At 45.8% G+C, this 9,623-nt stretch overlaps 1 protein-coding gene across 1 annotated transcript in view; it reads right to left on the reverse strand.

The window, feature by feature from the left end:
• GPC3 (glypican 3) overlaps positions 1–9,623 on the reverse strand; it is a 228,571-nt gene that overhangs the window by 157,168 nt on the left and 61,780 nt on the right. The gene's annotated exons all lie outside the window — the stretch shown is intronic.

Raw genomic sequence — 9,623 nt, forward strand, 5'->3', positions numbered from 1 at the left:
GATTGAGGTAAGACTGACGGGCCTATAGTTGCCCGGGTCCTCCCTCTTCCCTTTCTTGAAGATGGGGACCACATTTGCTACCTTCCAATCATCTGGCACCTGGCCCAAGCACCACGATCGCTCATAGAGCCGTGCCAGGGGCCCTGCAATAACCCCAGCTAGCTCCCTCAACACCCTGGGGTGGAGAGCATCCGGACCCGCTGACTTGAACGCGTCCAGCCCCTCCAGAAGCTCTCTAACCCGGTCCTCCCCAACCTGAGGAACTGCTCTGCAGTTCCTTAACGTTTTTGCTTAAATTTGAGCCATTCCCTTGATTTCAGCTGACTAACATCAGATTTATGACAAGGGAGGGGGCAGTCAATGGGGATATATTTAAGGAAACCACGTGGCCCAATGTTGGTCAGAGCCATCTTGGTCTGCAAAACTTAAGTATGAATCTAGTTGTAAACTTTGCTGCCTGTTCACCAGGGCAGGCCCATGTAAAAAAAAAGGCAGTGTTACTAATGTTTTGGATATAAATACAAGCAGAATGACATGAGTTTTGGTGAACTTTTCTACTGCACATTTAAGTTTGGCACGGTAGCGCATTCTCTCTAGCTGCAGCATCCATAACAACTCGGAGGCTCAGCCGGGTTTAATAAAAAAGTAGAGAAATTCTTATATCTTGATCCAAAGGAAATTTTCCATTTCTTTGCCATTTCTACACACAACGCCTTGAGGGCTCCAGGGCCCCCCATCCAGGCACGCACCGTCCAGCCACCGAGATTCAAGTGCGGGCTTCAAATGGGCGATGCAGCACGCGTCTTGTCGTGTTCTGGAAGAGAGGCTGGAGCTACAGCACCGCTTTAGTTTAGTGATAGGACTGCCCTAAGCAGAAGATGAAAGATGGTATCTCTGGCTCTTGCCCTGAAAGCTGATTTGTTTCCTAGATTCATGGGAAATGAAGGTGGAAGGGAGCTCAGGGGGTCATATCTAGTGCAACCCCCTGCTCCAAGCAGGACCAGCTCCAACTACATCATCCCAGCCAAGGCTTTGTCTACCTGGGTCTTCAAAACCTCTAAGGATGGAGATGCCACCACCCCTCTGGGTAGCCTGTTCCAATGTTTCACTGCCCTCCTAGGGAGAAAGTTTTTCCTAATATCCAACCTCAACTTCCCTTGCTGCAGCTGGAGCCCATTGCTCCTTGTCCTGTCGTCTGCCCCACTGAGACCAGTCCAGCTCCATCCTGTTTGCAGCCCCACTGCAGGGAGGTGAAGGCTGCTATTAAATCCCCTCTTGGTCTTCTCTTCTGCAGACTAAATCAGCCCAGTCCCCTCAGCCTCTCCTCACCAGTCCTGTCCCCCAGCCACACAACCATTTTCATTGCCCTCCACTGGATTTTACACCCGCTCCACGTTCTCCCAGCAGGGTTGGAAATCATGCACGTTTGATTTCTCTCTTTTTTGAAATTCCAGTGAAGGATCCACAAGGAAAAGTAGCCACAGGGACTCCTTCAGGTGCTCAACGTGCAGCATCTGTCAAAGTGACCATAGGCAAAGTGCAGACCTCTTTGGCTTTAAAACACACCAAGATTTTCCTCTGGGTCTCAAATGCCTTGACATGCGAATAAAGAGCCAAAGCATGCTCCGAGGATGGAGTCAGGGCGCATGTTTCTAGCAGAAGAGCCTAGGTCTGTCTACACTGCCTATAATGGCTGCACTTTAATATAGCACTTAACACCAGAGATTGCATGGAGTGATTTGGCAGCACCTCTCCGCACTTGCTCCAGCTGCTGTATTATGCTCACCAGTGTAATTTTCAGAAGTGGCACATAGATCTGCAATCTTCAAAGCACGTGCCTCTAGAGGTAGATGCCCAATTTACCAGCAGGTTTCTACTGCTGTTACCATCCAGAGGTATAGCAGGAAGACTGCACTATTCAGTAAGCAGTAGCATGCTCCAAAACAGAGTATATGGCAATTGGCTCAGTAGGTTATGAAGTTAAACACTTTAATTGATGGGCAACTGCGTCTTTACCTTTGCATAGGTCGTTTTTCCTGTGTTGCTAGCTGTTCCCAGGCAATGCACTGCAGATTTTCCATCAGTCAGAGCAAAACAGGTGGAAGATCAATGGGAAGAGATAAAACTTACCTGACTGCGCCTAGCAAAGCTCAGTAATCCCTACCAGCAATAGGAACCGAAAATAAAAAAAACTTGCAACAAACTCAAACTTCACACGAAACAAGAACTCAGACAAACATTCATTCTCTGGTGGAGGGCGGTGAAGGCTCTGCCTCCCAGCATGCCTGACCAAAGAAATCGCACACAAAAATTAGCCAGGGCCCACAAATCATGACATCAACTTAAAGAAAATCAGGACCCCTTAAAAAAAAAAAAAAAAAAGAACAGTTCTAAGTGTGCATTTTAGTTGTCTTCAGATTTCTGCATATGTAACCTGCAAGTGCATCGCACCTTCCACCTTTTCTCTATAATCTAAAGGGCTAGAAACTCAATGAATTTTTTTTTTTTTGTTTAAATGAAAGCCCAAATTCTCTTGTTACGACATCAATCTGAAACCTGGGCCTTTATGCAGCATGGTAAATACTGCACGAGAGACTTTCACCACCACTTGCACACAAGTTGTGAAGTGCTCCAGCAATCAGATTATACCACCTTCGTTTCCACCAAGTAGGGGCTGGGGTGACACAGGTGCTCAGGCGCATGGCTGACACTCAACAGGTTGCAAATTCAAAGGCTATAGCAGAAGTGCTCGTGGTGCAGCCCCATCAAATTCCAACAAATCTGTGAATTCTGGTAAATTCCTCATCACCAGGCTATGAAAAAGGAAAGGAGAGCACCAAGTGGCACTTCACTTGAGGAACAGCCCACCGAGGTCAACAGAGCAGCTCAGAGTCGACTGTAGCAGGCAGGAGGATGCTTAGGGGTTGTCATCAGGTCAACCTGAATTATTTTTGCAACGTGCATTTTAAATTATGGGATTCATAAACTCTAATAAATTCTACCTGACTTGCAAGCGTGACTTTAGTTGGGTTGTACATGATGGATTTCATCCCCCAGCCATTTAACATCCCCTAATTAATGCATCATTCAGCAGGACCCAGGCTAGCTGGGTGTGTTTGTCATTTCCCGTCTGGAAGGCAAGTAGGTTGCTGTCTGATGAAGTCAACAGCTTTTTTAATAACCTTCAAGCTAGATGAAATAACACTGCCACACTATATAGCCAGTACAAGAGATGAAGACTGGTACCTATCAGATGCACTCAGCTTCACTGTTGCTTTCAATAAGCCCTGCATCGTTTCCTCTTGGGCACACCAGCAGGATTCTTAGACATAAGTTTTCCCCTCCACACTTGTCCTCGTGATAAGCAGTTGGAAAAAAAACTTGTACTTTAATTATTTAAAAACTGGATGTGGGTGCCACACCATTTTGCACAAGTTGCGACATAGAGTTGATCGACCTCCCCCACCTCGGATAATAAAGTGCCCAGATCTCTGCTTTATGATGGTCAACAGCATCTTCTTGAGCCTCACTATAATTTACAACAGCTGTCTTCTTCCAACACAAAATGAAGTGCACGGAGACCGGGGAACTGCTGAATCCTGCTATTACAGCTGCAAAGACAGCTGTATTGAACACCAGTAATTATGAGAGTACTTCGGGCAGCTCAGAGCCTCTGCGTCCACCACTGACTCTAGCCAACACCATGCAATTGTTTCACATCAGTGTACGCACACTAAAAATGAAGACACACATGGGGGCCAACCCCCTCCAGCTACAGCTATCTTACCAGGACATCTAAAGGTATCAAGACAGCCCGTGATACGCAGCTCATTACATAGCTGAATGATCCATCTTTGGCTATTAAGTAATCTGGGTTTTTTTGTCATTTTTGTATCACAGTACAAATTACAGATAAGAGCACGGCCTCGATCTGGACTGCAGGATTGCAGAGCAGAATCCAACCCTTTCCAAGAAAGAATGGAAACAGAATCAGTATTGGGCTATTGCCAAACTACTAATGGTGATGTGATTACAGCTGACTCAGATTATGAGTGTGGGTAAAGAGCAAGTAATTTACTTTCTGATATTATGTATGAGTTTCTTAATCTTAAAAAGTGACTTTTTTTTTTTTTAAATCAGCTATGAATTTTGGCTTGAAAAGCAAGACAAATATGAGCATTTATATCATAGCTGGCTCGTGAATTAAACATAGCAGGAAAAAAAAGAAACCAAGGTCTTGTCAGCAGCGGATGCTACAGGAAAATAAGTAATGAGGAAGCTCCTTGGATCAAGAGGAGATGAAACAAACAGACGGAAATGGTTCGGTGCAGTTAACTGTGCAGTAATGATGGCTCTGATGAGCCTTTATCATGCATGCCTCTAGGTGTCAACAACTGGGAGGAATCAGATACGGGAAGAGAAAGGTTCGGTTGACATGTTTATGTGCATCACTAACGAGGGACGAGGAAGAAAACACAGAAAGAAAGAAAACACGTGCGTGGATGGCTGGAAAGTGGGGGCTTTGACGAGACCCGTTGCAAGGATCGGAGCCACCAGCAGACAGGAGACACGACCACTCCTTTCAGACCTGTGCACCCCGTAGTCTTTCTAGTCCTGCCACCTGCACCTTGTTGCACTCGGCAATGACAGGCTGAGATTAATTCAGCTAAATGACCTGTGGGTGAATCGGATTAGCCTCAGCCTGTATCAAGAGAGACTGGGAAACGAGCCACATCAGATCTTTTCATTGGCAGCTCAACCCTTCCAGACTAAAAAGCTCCTGGCCAACCTAAAGCACCTGGGCCTGCGCTTGCTGCATGCTAGGGCCTGGCAAAGCGCACAGGGAAGTACCACAAAGAAGAAAATGAGGTGAAAAAAAGACAATCGGAGTGGGAATTCACTCCCCTCCAGGAGTGCCAGACGGTCCTCAGCCTCCAGACTGGGTAGGACATATTTGAGAAAAAATGGTGCATGGTTGGGACCACATCATAAAGCAGTTATCCCTCCAATCGAGTCTGCCGACATCCAGCACATACTCTACGGCAGCCTACTTAAAACGGCACATCTATCATGTATGGCCTCTTGCCATCGTATAAAGCTGGTCCTATTGGTTTGGCTTTTGCCTGCCTATTTGCCAAACTCATCTAACATAAGGCAGGCTTAAACTGTGAGACGTCACATGCAAGGGCTGCACTGGTTTACTGAAAGTGAAGTCAAATTGCACCTTTCACTAAAGCTGGTTTGTTCTTTGGGGGGTTTTGAAAAAAAATAAAAAATAAAAATAAAACTGTGACGTGGTGAAGGAGGAAGTCCCACATGCATACCGTGGTGGCAGAGGTTGCTCTGGCTAGAGGAGCCACTGCCGGGACTTAGAGATGTACGTTGGGTGCGTGCTACATAGGAGAGGTCACCCTTGTACAGAACGGCACAAAAGAGCATAAACCCACAACTGCTGTTGTCATCAGTTCCTGAATACGAGGATGACCGTCTTCCAGTAAATGGGGGGGGTCAGTGAGTCCACAGGTGATTGGGCAGGCCAACCCAAGATCCTCAAGTTCAATTGCGAGAGGAAGGAAGAGATCCTGGTGCTCTTTTCCTAGGAAAAAACCCATTTGTACAATGCCTAACAATCGCCTAGTGGCTCCCAGGTGCTGAACACTTTGCATCTTCCATTTCCAAATGGTAACGCCCTATGCACCTAGGTATTAAGCCTCAGAGCACCACTGCTTTGCTAAGTCTTTCCTATAAATATTGGAGAGCTGAGGCAAACAAGGGTGGCGCGACCTGCTGTAGATGATGCTTTCCGACTCTGTAAAGAGCCAGAAACAATGCCCAGACCTCCTCTCCCCAGCCTGGCTAGATAAGCCCTGTGAAGTAGAGAGAGAGATTTAGAGAAATCAATATTTCCCGCAGAGAATGCCCTACGTGTCACACAGCAGAGAGAGATAAGTGCTGCAGCACACAAGCACCGGGCTGCAGTTAGCAAAGGGGACACAGAACAAAGCTAGCAAACATTGCTGGTTAGCTGGAGTGGCACACCACGGGACAGGGCCCAGCAGCCCAAACCACCGAGGAGGGCTGTTTCCATGAGGCTGATGCACACCACCTCAGGGCTGTTGCTTCCCTGCCGTGAAACCGTCTTTCTGCAGGCAGAATAATGGAGGAACTAGAGGAAGCTGCCTCAACACCTTAGCAGTGGAGGTGTGAAAGTGCACAACCTTACAATGACGGAGCTTTGCAACAAACCCTGGCTTCAGAAATAAAACATGCTGAAAGGACAGGGGGAAAAAAAGAGGTTTTGTAGACAGTGCTGAAGCACAAGAGATGCTTCCACCCACCCACCTCTCCCAGGGTGGACTTTACCCAATGGCATCTCAAGAGGGTGCTGCTTTCCCCGGGGCTCGGTTGCAGTCAATATTCTCATTAACGACCTGGACAGCGGCGCGGATGGATTTCATTGACATAAAACTTGCAGATGACGCTAAGCGCGGGGGCTGCCAGCATTTTGGAACGTGGGGTCAGAACTCGAAACGGTCCCGACAAACAGGAGGGGGGATGCAACCCAAAAGAGGAAATTCAGCCAAGACGAGTTTGCCACCTTCTGCATCAGAAGGAAACACTTGGCAGGGCAGAGGGAGAATCTGAGGTTTGCAAGGGATTAAGTCCCAATCTAGGCTGTATTGACAGGAATCCAGTAAACCCAGTGTGGCACCGCAGGAGAAAAGCCTGTTGTCATTAGAAAGGGGCAAGCCTTTCTTCCCCAGACACAGAAAAAGGGAATTGGCAGGAAACTCCACAGGCCCTTTACAGCCACAATGGCCATACTTCAAGAGAGCAAGACCAACATCTGATCTGTGCCCATCTTCTTCTTCTGTCTCCAGAGACTCTGCAAGCAAGTGAACAAGATGGCCCTTGCAGAGACAGCATCAGACATCTCGCAAAATGGTTACGATGTCAGACACCCACATCCACAATTAGGAATATTATGCAATTTATTGCATTGCATCAACCACCTCACCCCATCCCACTCTCTGCCGCAAGTGGGAGGTTTAGTGCGCCGCGTCTCATTGATTTTACTATCTTTCTAGTGGAAAATGTTGTTACATGAATGTCTGGGGGCGGTTTGGAGCGCAATATAAGCAGTGGTCTCAAGTAACTGTGACTTGTCATGCAAATTTGATCTAGGCAAAAGCAAACTACTGGAGTTTAATGCAGACACAGACCCACATCAATCCCAGGCTGTCCCCTACGAAGAAACGAGCGTGTAGACTACCCCCAAATTTTTCCTGCACACCTTGTACCTTGGCCAAAACACCAGCAATGGAGAGGAAGCCAAATGAGCTACTTAAAACTGGACAAACTAAAAAAAAGAAAGGAAAAAGCTCACACTGACCTTGTTACATTAATCAATAATTCATATATGGCAGATGCAAGTTTAGATGGTCTATTCATAGGCAAATTTAAAATCTAAAGTAAAGTCCCCTTTGCTGGAATTAGCTAGCTATTTTAATGAGGGTTTTTTCAGTAAATGGCACATTTAAAATCACAGTGTTATGGGAAGTGATCTTCTTTAGCTCTTGCAACAGTTACCTACTCCTGCTATTAATGACCACTAGCAATACAGTGACCCTTGTAATGTATGATTTTGCAGAGAATATTTAATTTCTGAAGGTGAAAAGTGAGACACACTCCCCCGTTACACGTATTTTTACGGCCCCTTAATTCTTTAAAATTTATAGTGTCCACTAAAAGCACACGGAACATAATTGAAATAGATTTTCCAAGACACATTTCTGGATTATTTTAGCCTACTGTTACTTGTTAGTGGTAAAATATGAATAGTTACCACAAGAAAAAAATATTTTCACTCAAAAACAGCTTAGCTAAGGTCATTTTTTGTTTAATTCTCAAGACCATTTTAAAATGAAGGGTTCTTTTTTTGTTGGCTTTCCTGGTGACAGTTTTGAGAAGTCAGGCTGCCCAAAAGAAAACTGTTCTATTTTTAGCCAATTCTATAGAGTATTGGTAGAGCACATATGGAACCACATTAGGATTTATTCTCCAGCCCCTGGAGAAGGCTCATTTTGACCAAAACCAGTTTTTCATCATTTTGAAAAGAGCTTAAAAGTCTCCAGGGCTGTGAAATACACGGAAAGAGACTGAGAGCAGCAAGCAGACAGCAAAATTGTTCTAAGAAAAGTTAGCTTGATCAGTGGAATATCAAAGCCATTACAGAGAAGAGACAACCGCTAACACCTGTGGAGTGAAGAACAATGAGCTGAGGTCAATCAGCTCCCTCGGCAGCCTCAGTAGTAACACCACAGCTCTGCCCTGGGGAGCTGGACTCAAAGCAGGGTGCTTCTACCCCAGGCAGAAAGTCAGCTTCTCCGCTTAATACATGTACCCCAATACTGGGAGGCTGATGGGGGGGGTGCATGTTTATTCAAGAAAATACGGCAGTCTGCATTAGGAAAACCAGCCATCCCCAAGTGTCACTGTTTTATCAGAATGTCATTCCTCCAAATTAATTACAGCTTTAAATGCATATGCATATGCATGTGTATACACACACACAAAACAGCAAGGATGGGACTTCCTTAGTTGTGTACAGGCTATAGGTAGCTGAACAGAGGCATATATACCGCCAGTGTGTTGGCGAGCCTCACATACAGGAACACTTTAAAAAGTGACCGGGCTCCAGACCTTTACAATGGAAACCAGTGGCTCTGAAGTTAAAGAGAGTTACTAACAGCAAGAAGTACGACCCTGGAGCCTCAGACTGCAGTGTCATTGGGTTTGGTGACCTCCATACCAGATGCGCACAATTTTTGTAATTTAGAAATAAAATTTCCCAGCTGCATCTCCCTCCACCAAGGCTCTCCAGGTCACCCTGGCTGTACGAGCCACACAAAAGCTGGCACACAACAGGACAAGAGCCAGTCTGGATGCAGCGCAGTCAGCAAAGGAAGGTTCGGAAGAAAACTTTGGCTTGCTATATATTATTATTCCCAGTTAGCCAATACCGAAGCCCCGGTAGTAAAAGGAGAAGACAGATTTCCTCCAAGTCAGTCACACTTTACCCAGAGTTTTTCAGTTCGTCTCTTCTTGATCAGTTGAGAAGTGTCCTTTTAGCACAAGACATAGAAAGGGCTTGTTTTTAAAGCAATAGCACATGCTTTTTTTTTTTATTTTCATTGTTGCTTTTTCACACACACACACACAGAGTATGAGAAGCCTAACACATCGAGAGAACAGGTCAAGGCCCCTAAAGGTTGTATTAAATCTCAACAGTACAAAACTAAAGTAACCCCAAAGGTCCCTCTTCAAAATCAACATTTCAGATGAACATTCAAGTGTCCAGACCCTTCGAGTGCCAAGAACGAGGCTCCAAAATACAAACACGTGCGGTGCCGAGTCTGCAGCTAGAGATCTTGTACCTCCCAGAGAGGGGCCAAGTTCTTTTGTGCATCGCCATGGGTCATCAACCCTGAAGCTGAATAAAAACCGTACAGCTCAAAAGCTGAGCATTTCCACTGAAGTCCAAGCTCTTGGGATGGCCAATTGAGCCTATGAAGCATCCCAAACCCTCTTCTCTCTCTCTAAGCATAGATTTCTGAACTTGA

The sequence above is a fragment of the Gavialis gangeticus genome, unplaced genomic scaffold, assembly GCF_001723915.1.
Source record: "Gavialis gangeticus isolate Ggan-Ray unplaced genomic scaffold, GavGan_comp1, whole genome shotgun sequence".
NCBI lineage: Eukaryota > Metazoa > Chordata > Crocodylia > Gavialidae > Gavialis > Gavialis gangeticus.